A 21,239-nucleotide genomic window follows, 5' to 3' on the forward strand; every position below is an offset into this window, starting at 1 on the left:
CACTAGGTGGTATGTATTCAGTGGTGAATCGCAACCTCAGTGGGGTCTTAGTGAATTGAGCTGGTTGGGAATCCCACCTCTTAGATTAGACATAAAGAATTATACTCATTAAAAGTCCCATGGTGGTATTTATGTTAACATAAAAGAGTTAAATTTGTACTTTGGGCAGATTCCAATGAAGAAATTATGTCTTTCTCCTGCATGATGTGTGTGTGGGTGTGGGTGTGTGTGTATTTTAAATTAACTTTGTGATACAGCTATTGAAAAGTATCATTCTCTATTTTCCTGACTGGGTAGGTATCTTTGATGTTTTATTATTGATAAAGGTAGAAATTCACAACAACTGAAGTTGCCCTTGTAAAGAATAAAAGTCTTTTTGTGATCTTTGGTCTAGTCTAATACCTAAAACTAGAGTGACTGTTGCCTTCTTTAAGGTATTTTAAGAATTAGACAGGTTTGCTTTTTATTATGTAAAAAAATACTTCTAATAAAATCTGATTCTATAATTTTTCTTGAAAATGATAGAGAACTTAAGCATATGTTCATATTATAAAATAAGTAAGTTTTAGTTGATAGTATTATGTAGATTTTCTTAATTTGGTTTCTAATTACTTGCCAAGCTCTTATAAACATACACACATTCATTCATTTATTCACAATCCAAAATATAGTGCACTGTGTTAGGAAAAAAGGACCATTTAGGAACAAACTCTGCTCTCTAGAAGTGTAGAGTATCACAAATATTTATAGGAATAAGTGCTGAGCTTCTATTTTGGGTAATATGATGGATAACATGCACAGGAAAACTTCAGAAAAAGCACCAATAAAATGTGTAACAATATGGTGTTTTTCAAATATGTGGCAGAATGTGAGAGAATTCCTCAAAGGACACAAATGACAAAAAGAATATATAGAGCTGAGTCAGCTTTACTTATGGAGATATCAAAAATCCATGAGGACCTAGAAGTTAGATTTTAATAGTCCACTTGAAAATCACATGTGAAAAAAATCTGGAGTCTAAGTAGGCCCAAATAAGAACCCGTATTGGAAAATTAATAATAGTTAAAATAATAGCTATCAAAGCTTTGAGAAGGAGATAAAGTGATTTTTTGAGGGAAATTTATAGCCTAAATACTTATTGAAATAAAAGAAAGGCTAAAAGGTAATGTAAGTCATTGAACTTAAGAAATTAAAAAAACAACTAATAGCAAAAACAAAGAAAGTATAAGAAATGAAGTAGTAAAGGTAAGAGCTAAAATTAGTGGGACAATCCAATAGGTGTCATTAAAGGTAAAAGTTGGTGTTTTGCTAAGGCTAATAAAAATGATAAACCTTGGGCAAGACTAAGAAAGAGAAAGTAAGTCCAAATGAATGATACTAGGAATTAAAAAGGAGATGAAACTAAGTATTCAGTAAATATTAAAATAGATGATAATGATATGCCTGATTTTATGTCAGTACATTTGAAAGCTTAAGTGAAATGAGAAAATTTCTGGGAAAAGTATAAACTACCCAAATGGACTAAACTTTTGGAGATCTGGCTATATATATATAAATAATGCTTTCAAACACACACACACACACATACACACACACACACACACATGCAGTTAGAGCATATAGATTAAGTGCTAGATTCTTTTAACCTTCATTTAATTTACTCCTATAATAAATATACATGTAAATGTAATATTCATCATAGAGCTTATGTTGATATCTTTTTATTTTTTTCTCTTGTCTGAAGCTCATTCTACAGTAGGTTTCTCAGAAAGGGTTCACAGGAAAAATATTTCCTGAGTTCTTAAGTTGAAAACAGTTTGTGCCCCTTTCTCTCAAATGTTTTCTTCTAAGATATTATTTTAGCTCTTGCACTGAGTTACTTTTTGCATATAGTAGGAGGTAAGTTTCCAAATTTATTCTTTTGCATGTGGATATCCAGATCTCCCAGTTACTACTTCTTGAAAATATTGTTCTTTCCAAATGGAATGGTCTCGGCACCTTGATTAAAATCAGGTGACCACAGGAGCCAATATTTTGTATTTTAAATTCTATTCTCTTGGTCTATATATCTATCCTTATACTAATACCACACTATTTTGATTAATGTTGATTTATACTAATAAACATTATTAATGTTAATATTAATTATTAACCTTATTAATGTTAAGGAAGTGTTAATCCTCCAGCTTTGTTCTTATTTTTTTAAAGTGTTTTGCTATTCTGTGTCTCTTGCAATTCTACATGAATTTTAGGATCACTTTGTCTATTTCTACAAAAGAGATAATTGCAGTTCTGATATGGCATGTAGTGAACTGGTTCATCAGTTTGGAGACAATAGCTACCTTAACAATGTTAAGTGGAGTTGACTGTTGAACAATATGGTTTGAACTGTGCAGGTCCACTTATACATGGGTTTTTCTCAATAACTACAGTACAGTCCTGTAAATGTATTTTCTTTTCCTTATAATTTTTAAAATAACATTTTCTTTTTTCTAGCTTTAAGAATACAGTATATAATATATATGTAAAACATCTGATATATGTGCTAATCAACTGTTTATGTTATCTGTAAGGCTTTCAGTTGACAGTAGGCTATTAGTAGCTGAGTGTTTGGAGTCAAAAGTTTTTTTTGACTGCACAAATGTTGGCCTCCCTAACCCCCATGTTATTCAAGGGTCAACTATATTCTGATCCACAACTATATACGATATCTTTCCATTTATTTAGGTGCCATAAATTTTATTTCAACAATGTATTATATAGTTCTCAGTGTAAAAATCTTACTTCTTGGTTTAAATTTATTTGTAAGTATTTTACTATTTTTTATGGTATTGTATATGTATATAATTTAACATTTTTATTAAAAGTTTTTGGATTTTGTCAAGTGATAATTGTGGTTTTTTTTAAATTGTTAATGTGTATTACATTTATTGATTTTTAAATGCTGACCCACTCTTGTTTTCCTGGGATGAATGCTATTGGATCATTGTGTATAATACTTTTAAAATACTGTTGAATTCAGCTTATTGGTGTTTTATTGAGGATACTTCCATCTATATTCATAAGCAATATCAGTCTGTAGTTTCTTTTTCTAGTGATGTCTTTGTCTGATTTTGGAGTCAGGTAACACAGACCTCATGAATGAGTTGGGAAGTTTTCCCTCCTATTTATTGAACAAAATTGAGAAGGATTGGTGTTAATTCTTCTTTACATTTTTGGTAGAATTCACCATTGAAAACATCTTGTTCTGAGCTTTTCTTTGTTGGAAGTTTTTTGATTACTGATTCAATCTCTTTCCTTTTACTAGGTCTATTCAGATTTCCTATATCTTATTAAGTAAGTCAGTTTTGGTAGTTTGTATGTTTCAGGGAATTTTTCATTTGATTTAGGTTATCTGATTTTTTGAGATATAATCATTCATAGTATTCTCTTATAATATATTCTATTTTTGTAAGGTTGGTAGTAATATCCTCAAATTTACTCTGATGAAATAATGAACTTTTAGTTTTGTTTTTCTATCATTTTTTCTCTTCTCTATTTCATTTATCTCTTGTATAATCTTTTATTATTTCTTCCCTCTTGCATCAGGTTTAGTTTTGCTCTTCTTTATTTGGTTCCTTAAGGTAAAAATTTAGATTAATTATTTCATATTTTCTTCTATTTTAAATGAGTATTTTCAGATATAATTTCCCTCTGAGCATTGCTTTTACCCCATCTCATAAGTTTTAACATGTTGTTTTTTCATTTTAATTCATCTCAAAGTATTTTCTAATTTCTATTATTTTAATATCTTCTTTGACACACTGGTTGTTTAAGATTATGTTAATTTCCACATATTTGTGACTCTCCCATATTACCTTCTGTTACTGATTATTATCTCATTCCAGTGTTAGCAGAGAAGAGAAGATACTTTGTATGATTTCAATCCTATTAAATTCACTGGGGCTTGTTTTGTGTCCTAATACATGATCTGTTCTGGAGAATGTTCTATGTGCACTTAGGAAGAACAGGTATTGTGCTGCTTTGGGGCAGAGTGTTGTATAGAAGTCTGTTATTTCTGATAGTTTTACATTTGTCACATCCTATATTTCCTTGTTTATCTTTTGTCTAGTTATTTTATTCTACAAATATTATTGTTGAATGATTTCTTCCCTCAATTCTGCCAGTTTTTGCTTCATATAGTTTGAAGCTCTGTTGTTATTGCCTATGTTTATAATTACTATGTATTCATGATAGATGGATACTTTTATCATTATATAATATTCTTTGTCTTCTAGAAATTTTTAACTTAAAGTCTAGATTGCCTGATATTAGTATAGCTATTCCAGCTTAGGATAGCTATTTCAATTTGCTTTTGGTTATTGTTTGAATGAAATATGTTTTCTCATATTTTGACATTTGACCTATTTGTTACATTGAATTTAAATTGAGTCTCTTGTAGATAACATACAGTTATCTACAAGAGTTTAAAATCCTTTCTGTCACTGTCTATTTTAAATTATAATTTAGTCCATTTACATTTAATATAATTACTGATAAGGAAGAACTTACTTTAGTCATTTTGCTATTTGCTTTCTCTTTATCTTGTATTCTTTGTCCCACAATATATCCTTTACTGGGTTCTTCTGTGTTGTTTATTCTCCAGTTGACTTTTTAATTCTTTTTCTTATCTTGTACTAAATTATTTTTTGTTATTTTCTTAGTTGTTCCTGTGAAGATTACAAATACCATCTTAATTTATAACAATACTGTTTTAATTATTAACATCTAGCTCCAATAGCATACATTAACTCAGCTCATATCCAGATGCCCACTTTTATGTGATACAGATTACATCTATATACATTTTGTGCTCACCAACATAGATTTATACTATTATTTAACTTCTTTTAAATTACAAAGGAAAAAAGAGGAATTAAAAACCAAAATTACATTAATACTAAATTATATATTTACTCTTGCCATTACCTTTACTGAATGTCTTATTTCATTGTGTAGATTCAAGTTACTGCTGAGTGTATTTCCACTTCAGCCTGAGGATTCCTTTCAGCATTTCTTGTAGGGATTGTCTACTAGCAATAAACTTTCAGTTTCTGTTTATGTGGGAATGTCTTGCTCTTCATTTTTGAAGGATAACCTTGCTGGATGTATAATTCTTAGTTAACAGAATTCTTTTCTTTCAGCATTTTAAATATGCTTTCCACAGCCTTCTACCCTCCATGGTTACTGATGAGAAATCAGCTGTTAAATTTATGAAAAATCCTCACTTTTTTCAGGATTTCCCCTTTGTGTTTGCTTTCAACAATTTATTATAACATGTTTCAATGCTGATCTCTTTGAGTTTATACTACTTGAAATTAATTGAACATATTAGATATGCAGATTCATGCTTTCATCAAATTTGGGAAGTTTATTATTTCTTCAAATATTCTTTCTCTTCCTGTCTCTCCTATATTTCAGAATTTCCCACCATTAAAGTTGGCATATTTAATGGTGTTCCACCATCTCTAGGCTCTGTTTAATCTTTTCATTTTACTTTATTCTGTTTCCTTTCTGTCCTCTGGTTTCTTAATCTCATTTTATTTTTCTTCAAGTAAGCTGATACTTTCTTATATTTTCTCAACTATTCTGCTGAACCCTTCTAGTGAATTTTACATTTTTGTTATTGTACTCTTTAATTCAAGAATTTGTATTTGTTTCCTTTTTATAACTTTTATCTCTCCACTGATGTTTTGTTTGGTGAGACATTGTTTTGACTATTTCCTTTAGTACTTTGTCCACACTTTTCTTTAGCAATATGAATATATTTACAATTGTTGACAAAATCTTTATCTAGTAAGTTTAATGGGCTTCCTCATGGACAACTTCTGTTAATTTCTTCTTTTTTCTTGTGTATTTTGGTCATACATTTGTGTCTCTTTGCATGCCTCATAATTGAAAACTGGACATTTTGAATATTAAAAAGTGGCAACTCTTAGGATCAGATTTTACCACTCCCCAGGGATATTTTGTTCTGCTTCTTGTAGTTTTCATTGTTCAGGGACTTTTCCATACTAATTCTGTAAAGTCTATATTATTTGTTATATGTGGGTCTTGAAGTCCCTGTTTCATTATCATTGTCTTCAACTTGTGATTTGACAGTGATTTCCTTAAACATCTAGAAACAAAACAAAACAAAATCCAAATATTTGTAGCTATACTCTGATTGTGTGTTGGGGCGTGTCTTTCATACTCAGGCAATTAGTTCTCAACTTCATCCCATGCTTCACTTATACTTTTGAAGAGCCTGAAGATCATTTAGAGAAAAGAGGCTAGGGCCTTCCTGGGCCTTTTCTGATCATATGCCCAACCCTGGGCATAGTGTTGTGTTCTTGATTCCCAATACTATGTAGGTAGTTTTTCAAAGCCCTTATTCCTAGAAGAATCTCATTCCCTAGCCTTTCTACCCAAGCTTTAGATTAGTCTCTTACCCCAAATGGCAATGGCTAATGCACTGCCATTAAATGTTTTTGACAACACACTCTCAAGAAGCCACCTCAGTCCTAGGAAAGTTCAGAATGAAGTGAAATAAAGGCAAGGCCTTTGAAGTGACTCTGCAGGGAACCACAAACTATTTGAAAATGAAGAGCCAAAATTCTTTGAGAGTTAAGTTTCATTTTGCTCCCTCTAGTACTAGGAATGTATAATCTCTACTGAGAATGGAGGCCATTGTTCTCAAGGTTGCTGCACAGCTGGGGAGTGAGTGATGGGACCACTGTAAGTTAAAAATCCACCAATCTTTTTTGCTTAGACTCAGATGTTTATTTTTTTCTTGATTAAACATTTTCTGGTTGCTGGAAACCCTTGATTAGTTTCCAGAGTTCCAATAAAGATGCTCTGACAATCCTAACCAATTTATTCACTTCTTTTGTGGAGGGACAGGTTTTTGGAGCTCACCACCCAGTCATTTTCACTGACATCACCTCAGTTTTATTCTAATCGTTTTCCGGAAAGTTACTGGAATCATAGTTGAGTTGGTGTTTATTATGTTCTTTGTTCTGGTATTTGTCCTCAGAGATAGGTGTTACCCATTTTGGATTTTCTTTTTTTACTATTTTTAGCAATTGTTTCTTATCTCAAATCCTTTACTTTTTCTCATTTCTTTTTAATTTTAAAGATATTTATCCTTTTCACTATTCATTTCTCTTGCATCTCTAATACATTGTGTTTATTTGTTTTGCATTCCCTTTAGTTCAGTTTTCACATCTGAAATGACCTTTCCCTTTATTTCTACTTATATCCTGAATGTGTTACCTCATTTTGGAATTTTTTGTAATCCTGATTTATATTTTTTCATGTTTTCTACCATTTTGTTAATGTCTTTTTGCTATTCTGAATGAGCCATGGATGTCCAATTTTGAGAGGCTACTCCAGACCCTTCACAGCTTCTCATAAACCTCCATACTTACACAATTTTTCAGTCAGTAAACCTTTTCCCAGTTTTAGTTGCTGTATATAAATTGGTCTGTTGTGATTTTGAGTAAATACTTGCTGGCTATTTGGGTTTCTATTGTTCGTAAATCTATCAGAATCTCTATTGCTTTCTTTGCTTTCTCCCCCAAGAACGCTGATACTAGGTAGGACTGCTATTATTATTTTTTCCCATTCACTATATTTTGGGATTTATCGGAGTACCTCATTTCCTAATTTCACTATAATGGTTTTCCATAGGATTCTGGCTTTCTCTTTAGTTTCTGGTCTGTTTTTATCTGAGGACTCAGGGATATTTAAAAATTATGACATGGCTGTCATCAATTTCCCACAATCCCTTTTTATTCTTCAGTCATGTTTATCCATATACTTCATAAAATTCATTTTAACTGATATTGGTGAAATAAAAAATAGGAAAATTGTTATCATGTACATTAATGTGTCTATGCCTTCATCACTTTCATACCATTAACACCAAATTTTTTTGCAGTACTTGTTTCTAACAAATCAATCTTGGTGTCACATGCTATTTTTTCTATTTTTCAAAGCAGACTCTTCAAGGAGAACAAGCCTTAAAATATTTTAGAGACTGAAGTTTTAAAAGTAATGTATTGATTCTGATTAATACACTGATGCTTTTCAAAGTTGAGACTAAAATTCCCTGTTTTAAATAGTAGTTTCCTATACAAAGTTTTGAAGAGTGACATAGTTTAAAATTACTAGATATTCATGCACATTAGTATTCATCTACACAAAAATATTCAAGGTTCAAAAGGCATCTTTCTTAAAAGTTCAGCTTGTCAAAGAGAATGTTATGGCTTGATTATCTAATTTTTCTGCTACCTTTAAACTTCTACTTTTAGTTATATAGCCCATTTTATGGAAGAACTACTCCAGAGTCAGGAAAGCTAGTAAGCATTGACAGAAAAAAATTGCACAGTTTCCACTTCACTTAACTCAGAGATGAAAGTTAAATATTATTTTTGTGTTCTATTCATGTATAAACTTACTATCACACAGAACATATTCTGCCCAAATATTTCTATGCTTTTCTGGTAATGACACTGGAAATGTTCTCTCTTGAATAGTAAAACATTTCAGAGTCTCTGTAAGAGTAAGATTCCAAGCTTCTAAGAACTATTTAGAGGAAAAAGAAATAACTTTAAACAGATTTATTAATATCAGGGAATGAATAGGTTTTGAAATTTATGATTTAAGTGCTTGAGAAAATAGTCCATATTAAAATATTAACTTTTTTTTTGCTTCTTTATCCCCCTCGCCTTCCCACACAACCCACCCCAACCCTTCCCCCTTTGTAACCACTAGTCACTTCTCAGTGTCTATGAGTCTACTGCTGTTTGGTTCCTTCTGTTTTGCTTTTTTATATGCCACAAATAAATGAAATAATATAGTATTTGTCTTTCTCCACTGAGAGAATTAACTTTTAAATACGTATATTCCTGCTTTGATCAGGTATTTATAAAACCTTGTAAGCATGTAACTATGTACTGGATTAACTGTGAAGCAAATCACTTGAAGTATATTGGTATATATGTATTGTGGAGAACACTGTAGTATCTCATGGGCAACAGTACTAAAAACAAAATATACAGAAATACAGATTTGTTAAGAACACATATATGCTTCCTGTATTATCAGGTTTTAAAATGGTGCTCTAGTCATACCGTTTTCTATACTCTGCAATCTTCAATCTATGATGACATTGCTAAATTGTTGTTATTTTCTTTGTAGAAAGTATATATTCACTTCTTCTTCTTCTTTATATTATTATATGTGAGAAATGAGAGCCTTTAGAGTCAGACTGACTAATGCTGCCATTATTTGTTCTGTTTTATGCTCACTGAATCTCACTTTTCTCTCCTGAAAAATGAGGATTAAATACAGAGAGGTAAAAAAAAAATGCCCAACATAAGGTCAAGAACAAGCTATATGTTAAAAAAATTAGTTTATTCTGTCTTTAACATATATTAAATATTTATAACCGACCAATTTCTGCACTGTAATGCTCTATACTACAATCTATAGTGTCTCCCCAAGTAGTCGTCAAGTCTTAGTTTTTCTGAAGACAAGCATTTATAATGTTTGGTCATTTTATCATAACCATAACCTTCCTTATTCTTATTACATGTTGTTCAGTGCTTTCAAAGACATGTTGAGTTTCTTTCAAGTTAATCAAAGAAAGGACAATTTTGCCAATCAAATACTTCAGTTGGATACAATAAAGCTTAATTATCTGATTTCTTTATCACAAGTTAATCCATCAAAGATGAGCTTCCTATTTTGGTAAGGAAGGAGAGGGAACTATTTTCACAGATGGTAAAAAACAACATTTCAGAACGTAATGTTCTGTGCTAAGGCAGATGTGAACATTTTGAATCTGTAAGTATATTTTTCACCAAATTCTTGAATTTCTCAGTTACTGTTTATTCAAATATCTGTTTCCTCATTCTCTCCTCTTTCTTAGGAACTACAACTACATGCATATTTTAACTTTTGTTATTATTTTATACGACTGTGAATCCTCTACAGTTTTTTCCAATCTATTTTCTATATGTTCTTCAGATTTGATTATTTCTATTCATTTATCTTCAAGTTCTGTACTGCTTCTGTAATCTTCATTCTTCTATAGAGCCTGTAAAGTTAATTTTTAATTTAAGCGCTAAATTAAATTATTTTCCTACTTCTAAAACTTCTATATGATTCTGTGTAATAGTTTTTATTTTGCAGTTGGTTTTTCTCTTTTCATTTACAGTAGTACATTTTCCTCTGCTTTCACTTAGTATAATGTAATATCTGCTGAAAAATATTTACCTACTAATTCCAACATCTGAGTTATCTCAGTGTCAGTCTAAGGTTTTGATTTTTGGTTTTGAGACTGGGTTCCATTTGCCTGGTTCACTGTGTTTTGGTTAATTTTGGAGTGTCCTACACATTGTAAATATTATGTTACAGGGATTCTGGATTGTGTTATATTCCTCAAAAGAGGTTTTTTTTCCCTCCCCTACACTGGGTGGCCACTCCAATCTCAGTTCAGTTCTATCTTTAACTGAGTTGTTTTGAGTCTGCTCCTTGCATACATAGTATGGTGTTAGCCAGAATTTTGGGTACAGTTTATATAGGCAATTTGCTATTTTCCCTAGTTGTCTGTCTGTGAGACTCTGATTCATTTCCAGAGGCCATGGCTACCCCAAACTCTGTCTTTTGGTTCCTTAGTCCAGAAATCTGTGGACTTTTTGTCAGTATTACATATGTCTTTTACTGTGCTGACTTTGACCTGCATTCAGGATAAAATCTGGAGGGCATTAAACTAAGTACAATAAGCCAGTCACAGAAGGACAAATAACTGCATGATTCAACTTATATGAGGTATCTTTAATAATCAAACTCATGGAAGTAAGGAATACAATTGTGGTTGTGAAGGGCTATGGGAAGGGGAAGATGGGGAGTTGTAATCAGGTTTGCAATTTCAGTTATGCAAGATGAATAACTTCTAAGAGATCTACTGTATAGTGTTGTGCCTATAGATAACAATACTCTTATTATACACTTAAAAACCTGTTAATTTCATTTTAAATGTTCTCACCAAGTAAGTTTTAAAAATAAAAATACTGAAAAGCTAGAAAGAACTATGTATAGGCACTAAAGACCACATGACTATTATTGAAGGTAAGATTGCAGTGGGAAGGAAGCTCTGAATGGATACTTACTGAAAACTAAAACAATTTGTGAGCTAGACATTCAAGCCAGGTACTAGGATATTGCAAATTACAGATATTGTCAGAAAGCTAGAAAAACAAAACACTGTGCTGGGAAAGCTGCAGAAGAATTACCTAAATATTTCAGAAGAGTCCTCTCTAAGCACCACCAGTCCCTGGGCTTTTTTATGTCAATGAACCTGAGTCTATTATGCAGGAACTGCTAACTCTGTGTAAATTAGTCAGTGAGTCTAGTGCTAAGATGTGTGTGGAGTTAAAGGGTTAAGTTGCTCACCTGGTACCATCCATATAGCCTGCCATAAAAATTTAATTTTGTTATTTAAAAAGTTTTAAGATTCTATAACTTCCTGTTGTCTTTTGCAAATACATGCAGAAAAAGAGGTAAACAGTTTTGAGAAAAGAAGTCTGTTCTTATGCTTTTAGAAAAGGATTATCTTATAATCATGATTGTGTCTTAGGATACAGTAGGCAAATGAGCCAATTCCAGCCTACCACCTATTTGTGTAAGACATGTATACACACACACACACACACACACACACACACACTCATGTATGTACACTAATATATATACTGATTTTTTAATATTTTTAAGTGATAAAAAAATCAAAAGAAGAATTTTCAATGCCTTATAAAAATTATATGAAATTCAAGTTTCAGTGTCCATAAATAAAGTTTTACTGGAATCTAGCCACAGTCATTAATTTACATATTGTCTGTGACTGCTTTTGTGTTATGTCAGCAGAGCTGAGTAATTATGATAGACCCACAAAGCCTAAAATGCATATTATTTGGTTCTGCAGAAATAGTTTGCCAACTCTGTCTTAATATAGTAAAGCTCGGTTACTGGGAAGCACTTGAAATGTTCATCCTAAGGAAGCAGAATTAGTACCTGGAAATAAACAAGCAAACAAAAACAAATAGACAAGTTAAAACAAACAAACAAAAAACTTGTTCTAGGATTTTGATAGAAACTACATTGATCCACACATCAGTTGGGGAGAATTGCCACTTTAGCAACAATGATTCTTTAATCCATGAAGATATATGATGTTTCTTTGTTTACTTAGATCTTCTTTAATTTCCCTTAGGAAAGGTTTAAAATTTTTGTTTTTATAATTCTTGCATTTCTTTGTTAAAGTTATTCATAAGCATTTTATTCATTTTGATGCTTTCATGAATTGAATTATTTTCTCATTTCAATGTTCAGATTATTCATTGCTAGCATAGAAATACAATAGATTTTAAAAATATTGTCTTGTATCCTGCAGCCTTGCTGTACTTGTTTATTAATTTTTTTTTGTGTGTAGATTCTTTAGGGTTTTCTACATACAGCATCTTGAGATCTACAAATAAAAAGTTTTATATTTTCCTTTGTAGTCCTGATGCCTTTTATCTTCTCTTGCCTAATTGCCCCAGCTAGATATTTTAGTACTATATTCAATAGACAATTTGGGAACAGATATTCTTACCTTCAACTTGAATTTAAGGGAAAGCATTCAATACTTAATCATTAAATATGTTTTATAGACATTTTGTAGAAGTCTTTTATCAGGCTGGAAAAGTTACCTTCTATTCCAAGTTTGTAAGAGATTTGTTGTTACTGTTTGGTTGTTTTTTAAATTTTGAACGGGTTGGATTTTGTCAAAAGCCTTTTTCTGTGTCTATTGAGATACTCATGTGGTTTTTGTTGTATGTATTATGGCATATTGGATTAATTGATTTTTGGATTTCAAACCAAACTTGGTCATAAATTATACTCTTTTTTAAAAAAAGACATATATTTTGGGTTCCACTAATACTCTTTTGAAATTTTGGATCTATATTCATGAGGGATATTGATATTAAGTTTTCTTGTCTTGTGATATCTTTGCCTGACTTTGGTAACAAGGTAATACTGGTCTCATAGAATGGGTTGGGATTGTATGACTAGATTTGATGATACTTGATTATGGGAGCTGAACCACCATTTGACTGATAATGAAGATTTATTGACTTGGGGGAACTCTTACAGGATACAGGATTTTATTCCTTCCTTCTTCTATCTTTCCCTTCTACCATACTTCCTTCTGTATTATAGTCTTTCAACACAAATTAGATTAGCACAGATAAATATCTGAGACATGGATGTTGCTAATTGGATCCAAATAGGTTATCCACAATTATAATTTCTTCTTTCTTTCTTTCCTTCTTCCTTTCATTATGCTTTATTCCTTCCTTTCTTCTTTCCTCCTTTCCTCCTTCCTATGATTATATATTATCAATCATAAAATGAAATATTATATATAGATACACTATTATTCCTTATATTTGAAAGTTAAACTACCAAAGCTGTCATCATTATTTTCATATACCATAAGCCAAAATTCTCACTGTTACTCCAAACACACTATCTTTCACATATTTCCACCTCTAGTTGAAATGTCCATCTTCCTACTCCATTTATTAACTCCTAATCATTGTCTGTGACTGAGCCATGGAAGTTTGCAGATGAACTTCTATAGCCTCACCAAGTTTAGAACAACTTCTGGCTCTAGTTAGAGGAAGGGTGACTGATCTCACTCTGGATAAAGAGGTTAAAGATAAATGGTTGACAAATCTAAATAAGAGGAGCATGGCAGTAAGTTTAGAGATTTCATCCAAGGGCAAAATGAAGATAAAGCATAGGAATGTAAAACCAACTTTTATTTCTTCAATATTTTTCTAGGGGTGAGTTTACTCTAAATCATCACGGACTGTATCAGTCAGCTCGTTTGGTACTGATGAAAATATCAAAAGGTAAGAAATTCTTATAAATCTGCTTAAAATAAATATCGAGTCACTTGACCTATGGGTATTAACCAGTTACCATAACCAGTTTTTCGTGCCTAACTGTTAATTGATATAGAATTCCAATACAAATTACAGAAGTAAGACAAATATCTAAGACATAAATGTTACCAATTGAATCCAAGTAAGTCATCCACAGTTTGTAATAAGTAAAACTTTAAGTCCTTGGAGTTAATTACAACAGATAAAGGAGGGAAATAAGTATTGCTTGGGAAAAAATTGGTTATGGAATCCAGAAAGCTAATTTTATTAAAGATTCACTTGCTCATGAAAATAATTTAGTTGATGATTACTAGCCTTAAGCAGATGAAGCTAATATCAAGGGCTTAAGTCCTTATCATATCTATGAGAAAGTTTTTATTTTGTGAACTTCCATTTTATACAAAGCAACACATAATTTATTATTAAAATTATGTCAAATTTTAAACTTCATATTCATAAAGGACATTCCACACAAAATGTCATAAAACTAAATTGCATCATTTCTTAAGTAAAGATGGATGATTACTAATTGCTTCAGAAGGGATATGAAGGCCAACAAAGATAATGTAATTGGGTTTTTAATTAATTTAATTTGTTTAAAAATTGCCATATATAAATTGCTATTAAAACACATCCTTTTTTTTGTTGAAGTTTTACAGTCATATAATTGATCCCTAAAAGTGAGAGTAAAGTAATTAACTTTGATTGAACTCATTTCTGTCTATTCCCTGAGAGATACTGATAAAGGCAAGTGACATTTTTGGCAACTCTTGTATAAATCTCTTTCAGTTTTACAGAATGTTGGTGAACTTTCTGTGAATTAAAGATACAGAGAATAGCAAATATTTCTGTCCTGTAGAGCTTATAAAAAGTACTCTAGTTCTCTTTCCAATTCCAAAGATTGCTATTAACATTCACAATTGTAGATATGGATTGAGCTAAACTTGGCTAGGTGAGAAAAATGTAGAAGAAAACAACCTTAACAGAAGTGTAAAAGAAGATTGCAATGCTCAGAAATGAGGCTAGTAGGATCCCCATACCTTTCAGAGACAAAACCATTGCTGTTAGGATGTGTCACTTACGTAACTCTTGACTCCCAAGTGGTTTTAATCCAGTAGGCCCCCTTGAGTTCCATTACTTATATGCAGAATTATGTAGTATTTAATGGTGGAGTTAGTTTAGAGCTAAAAATGTGACTTTGAGGAATGGGTTTTCCATTTTCTAGTTTATTATAGTAAGTAAAGATTTGGTTTTCTGGATATACTTTCATTTAGCTCAAAAAATGCAAATGGTAAATGTTTCAGGTACCCATTTAGGGTTCCAATTTTATAATGACCAAGAATTACTTTCATGTCTTATAGAAATTCCTTAAAAACAAACTCTAAGTCTTACAAATTCTCTTTACAGAATCAGGTATAACATTCTCCCTTCTGTCCACCACTTTAGTACCTAAAAGGAGTTAAAGGATCTGTGAAAATATGACAGAATGAAACCTTGATTATCTCTACAACCCTAGATGTACTTTGTTTTGAAATATTACAGGAATCTAAAGCTGATGTAATAACTGTTTGGTATCTATAAAAGGAAACCCTATACCTGTTTAAAAATCAGAATGCCTTAAAATGTCTCTAAGTGCATAAACTATTTCATTTTTCAATCTATAAAACAGAGATAATATTTGCCACCCACATATCTCTGAGGAATGACATGAGGAAAGTGCTTTGTATTTTTGTCATATTTAGCCTTCATTCTAATCATCTTATTAACCTGCTTCTTAGTCATTACAAAGACATCCCTGACAAAGCAACATGTCATTGTTAAAACTTGTTCCTTTAGCTGTCATATTACAACTCTTGCTCCCAGGAAAATCTTGTGCTGAGGCCTGGTATATGGCATTTGATTTAAATGGACATTTACTTAGTTTTCTGCTACCAAGAATTAGAAACATTTCTACTATTTTATTCACATACACCCTGGGTCAGGGGACTCAATGAAACAGCTTTTCTTTAAGAACTTACTGAAAGGGTATCTTGCCACAACCCTCCTTACCCCAGAACGACTCAGGAGACACGGGCCCATGCAAGAGATTTTATTATCTGAAAGAGAAAGTGGCGGCCCCCAGAGAGAAGGAGCAGCAGCTCGTGGGTGAGGAAGCGCGTTTTTAAGGAGTAGGGGTAGGGTGTGTTCTGTGTTGGTGATTGGATCTTAAGGGGTGGGTGACCATCTGTTAGGTGGTGATTGGATCTTAAGGGGTGGGGGTCTTTGCAGGCCAGAATTTGCCTTCATTCCCATCTTTTTCTTTTCTTAATTGGGCCTCTTGGGAACTGGGTGTAGAATCTCATTCTCTAGCTACTTCCTGCTGGAAGGGATTCTGGGATTAGCGAGGCCATTGCTGTAGAGTTGGGGAAGGGCAGGCATCCTGAGATGATTCTTGATGTCATCTAGCTGGTTTCATTATTCTTTGTGAGAAGGCCTTGATAGCCCTGGAGGAGTAATTGGTTGACAGTATGGTTAGAAATTTTCAAAATTTGATTTTGAATGAAATTTTGGAATAGGTTAATGAAGCAGGGAAGGAAAAGGAGAATAATAATAATAAAGGTAATAGGGGCTAGGAGGCGGCAGGCCAATTGAAGGGGTAAGGGAATGGATTGTTAGGGCAGTTTTCTAGGAGTTTGGAGGCTTGTTCATGGAGGTGTTTTGTGCCATCCCAGATAAGAACAGATCTGTCGGTGTAGAAGCAGCATTGTTCTCGGAGTAGGGCACACATGCCGCCTTATGCAGCTGTAAGGAGGTCCTGTTTGGGTTGTGGAGTAGATTACTGGAGGATTTGAAGTCTGTGGAGTTGAAGGTGTAAGTGGTCCCATTGGGATGGAGGAGAATTGTGACAAATGCAGTTTTGAGGTCAAGGACAGAAAAGTGAGTGGTAGAAGCAGGAATAGGAGTGGTGGGCAGTAAAGTATAGGGGCTAGGGACTACTGGATGGATTGGAATAACAGCTGCACTGATAATTCTTAAATCTTGAACGAGCCTATAAGAGCCATTAGGTTTTTTGATAGCCAGTATCAGGGTGTTGTAAGGGGAACTGGCTGGTCTCAAAAGGCCCTTTTGTAGAAGGGGTATTGAGATTGTGAGGGGAAGGAGGTAGGGTCTTTGAGTTTGATGGTTACGGATGGGCAGGTGGCGATAGAGGAGGTAGAGGTGTCCCACACTGTGGGGTTTACTTGGCAAGGGGGTAAGGAAAAGGGAAGGGAGGTGGGTTTGGAATGGTTTGGAGAGCAAGTAGAAAAGGGATCAAAGGCAAGTCCGGGGAGAGGCGTGGGCCAAAGGTAAAGGAGATAAAGAGCCCCTAGCTTGGATAAAAGGTCTCTTCCCATAAGGGGAACCAGACAATGGGGAATCACTAAAAAGGAATGAGAGAGAGTAATGCCCTTAAAGAGGCAGTGAAGCATGGGAGTTTGTAAAGGTTGATGAGGTGGGCCTTCTACCCCAACTATAGAGGACTGTGAGAGGGAGGGAGGTCCCCAAAACTCCTTCAGGACTGAGTAGGTGGCCCCGGTGTCCAAAAGGAAAGAGATGGGCCTACCTGCTACCACAGTGGTTACCCTGGGCTCCTGTACAGTGATGATAGTGGTTGGGTGGAGGAGTCCTGGGCCCCCTCAATCATCAGTTGCCAGACCCAGAAGGTCTATGTGTGGAGTGTTAGAGCTGGATGGCCTGGCACCTCTTGGTGTGTGAGGACAGTCAACAGCCCAGTGTCCCTCCTGATAGCACTTAGGGCATGGACCGGGGACTTCCAGGGATTTGGGAAGGCTCTATCCCAATGACCCATTTGACCACATTTGAAGCATGGACCAGGAGGTCCTCCTGGCTGTTTCTTAGGCAGTGAGGATACCCGAGCACCATTGGTTGGGGTAGGTTGAAAGGCCTTAGCCAGCATTTGATATTTTTGTTTATGGGCCTTTTCCTCTCTTCTATTATATACTTTGAAGGCCACTGCCAGGACTTGTGCCTGAGAAGTTAAAGGTCCCTTCTCTAGAAGTTTAAGTTTAGCCTTAATGTTGGGGAAACTCTGGGTGAAGAAGTAGGTCATTAATAGTTGTCTCCCATCTGGGGTCTCAGGGTCTAGGTTTGTATATTGTAAAAGAGCTTTGGTGAGGCAGTCTAGGGACATAGAGGGACTCTCAGTTTTATCCTGAATAACCTCTTGGAGTTTTTCATAGTTAATGGCTTTATTGGCTGACTTCCTGAGACCCACCGCAAGGCAGGTGATGAATTGATCTTGACTGGTGACTCCCCCTGCCATATTATAGTCCCAATTAGGGTCTCGGTTAGGAACTGCCTCAGCACCAATTGGATGAGCTGGAGTAGTTTGGTGAACCTCATCGGCATGAGTTCTAGCCTGTTCCCAGACTCGCCTATGCTCCTCGGACAAAAGTGTGTTGGATAGGATCATGTGAATATCATGAAAGGTAAGATCATATGCCTGAGTTAGGTACTGGAACTCTTTTACGTAAGTAGCTTGGTTGGAGGTGAAAGAGCCTAATCTTTTCTCAGTTTGAGGTAGATCGGAGAGAGAGAAAGGGACATGGACCCAGATGATGCCCTCTGTACTGGCTACTTCCCATAGTGGGGCTAGGATCTGGGTTCGAGAGTAAGTGACTGGAGGACTTGGTGCAGGACTGGGTGAGGGAAGGGGAACTGGTTGTGGAGGAGGAGGAGGTGCTGTGGCTTCGGCAACAGCACTAGGGGAGCTGGGAGGATTGGGATTTTGATCTTGCAGAGAAGGAGGTTGGGGCAGGAGAGGAACTGGTGGTTGAGGGGGAGCTGTAGGGGTTTGAGATTGGTAGGGAGGAGGTTCATCAGAGGGTCAAAGTCAGAGGACATAGTGGGAATTGGTGGGTGATGGGATGAAGTTTTTTAGAGCCAGGAGAAGATGTTTAGGATTGCAAGGGAGACAGAGAGCGGGCTTGGTTTGGAGGTAGGAGAAAGCCTGGATATATTGGATCTCTTTACATTTGCCCGTACACTCACAGAAGTTGTATAAGTTGCAGAGAATTTTAGGATCTAAAGAGCCATTGGGAGACCATTTAGACTGATTGTTCAAGGAATATTGTGGCCAGATCTCATTACAGTAGTGAATAAGCTTAAAAGGTTTGAGGTCTGGAGTGAGGTGGAGGGACTTTAGATTATCGAGTAAGCACCCTAGCAGTGAATCTGCGGGAATGGAGGGGCCAGATCCCATGGTGAGAATGAGACCATTTAGAAGTCACTGAGGCATCTCAGAGTGATTGAGAAGGTTGCAGAGAAGACCAGGCAGTTAGGGGGTCATCACCACCTCTAACCGAGCTGTCGAGGCAAAAACACTGAGGAGGCTCGGTACTTGGTACCAGGAGTTTACGAGTAGATAAAGGGAGACCAGGCCTCAGTGAATGAGGATTCTCACCATGGGGAGGCAGAGAAGGGTCAACTATAGGGATCAACCATGACTCTGAAAGTCGTGGTTGGGGGTGCCCCTGTCCTGGAGGAGCCCTTGGGGGTGCCGGACACTCAGTGGTCACTTCCCAGGTTCCAAAGGGACATTTAAATCAACCATGAAGGGGAGACTTACCAAATTGAAGGCCAGTGTTGGGCAAGAAGAGGAGTGACCGGGGAAGCCCGTGGAGGAGGATCAGGCAGTGAGGGTTCCCAGAGCAGCTCAGGTTCCCTGAGGAAGAACAAAGTCAATGGGAGAGCCTCATCTGAAGTCACGGCACCAATGAAAGGGTATCTCGCTGTGACTCTCCTTACCCCAGAATGACTCAGGAGACATGGGCCCATGCAAGGGGTTTTATTATCTGAGAGAGAAAATAGTTGCCCCCAGAGAGAGGAGCAGCAGCTTGTGGGTGAGCAAGCGCATTTTTAAGGAGTAGGGGTAGTGTGTGTTCTGCGTTGGTGATTGGATCTTAAGGGGTGGGGGTTTAGCGCACCAGAATTTACTTTCACTTACCATCACTTAAAGAAATAAATACTATAATGCATATATTCAGAACCTTTATTTGAGCTAACAGAGAAACATCATTCAGCAACCATTGCTATGATACATAAATTATATATACTAAATTTACTATTCATGTGCTAAATAAGCAGAAATTTAAGTATGATGAAGAACGCTTACTTTTTACCCTTGTTACAATAATTTCCTAGAGGGACATAAAAGAAACACCATACCCTGAATTGCGAGGGAGCCATGTGGGCCAAAGAACTACTTAGACAAGTCCAGCTTAGTGAGTCAGAAAGTTTTATTAAGGAGTTACTCAATAGAGAAGCGGACATTGAGTGACTACTGTACTGAAGTTGCCACCCCCCTTTGCCCATAGGCTAACTTTTATTGGGGAAGAGGAAAAGGGTGTGGGTAAAATTGCAGAATTTCCAGAATTTCTCATATGGCCTTGGTGTGTCTCCATAACAGTAGGTGTTTCCAAGGGGTGGAGAGAAGTAGTCCACCTATGTATCAGTAGGTGATAACAAGGGGTGTGGAGAGTGAATGCACAATGGGACCTGAGAGGCTTGGTGGGGCCTTGGCAGCCACGTCTCTAGAGACATGGGCGAGCAGTAGACTACTGCTTGTCAGCAATAAACGGGTTTCTCCCACTTTATTTCTCCCTTTGACTAATTTCAGCTTCAAAGGTTTATTTGCCCTGGACTGGGAATATATTATCCCCCAGTAGTTACAGGGTGCTATCTGCAGGAATGCAAACTTTGTGTAGGAAAGTAGACATTTGTCAATTGTTAATCATGGAGTTCCTTCTTCTTATCTGGATGTTTCTCTTCAGACACAAAACAGTTATGCATTCTTTGTGCCTTGCCCTTGTGTTAAGGGTGGGGAGAGCTCCTCCCTGTTCCTGGAACTGCATTCCAGGAGTGCAGCCCAGCAACTTGTTCTAAAATGGTGTTATCAAAATGGCTTTGCTTTGGCTAGGTTTAGGAGGATCACCTATGCTATAGCCCTATATATTTTCCTAATAATTAATATGTATTATATATTTATTTTAACTTTGGAGTGTATAGTAAAATGGTTGTGTTGTTTCAAATATTGTAGTAAAAGAGAATTTTGCTTTAATTCTAGGTGCTATTACCTATTGTTGATTTTGCAGAAAATACTAGTTGTTCCAAAACATACAATTTCTTTTCTTCTGATGTACATAGATAGGCTAAAATTCCCAGATTCCTTTGCAATTGAGT

This window comes from Manis pentadactyla, chromosome 3 (assembly GCF_030020395.1).
Source record: "Manis pentadactyla isolate mManPen7 chromosome 3, mManPen7.hap1, whole genome shotgun sequence".
In the NCBI taxonomy this organism is placed as follows: domain Eukaryota; kingdom Metazoa; phylum Chordata; class Mammalia; order Pholidota; family Manidae; genus Manis; species Manis pentadactyla.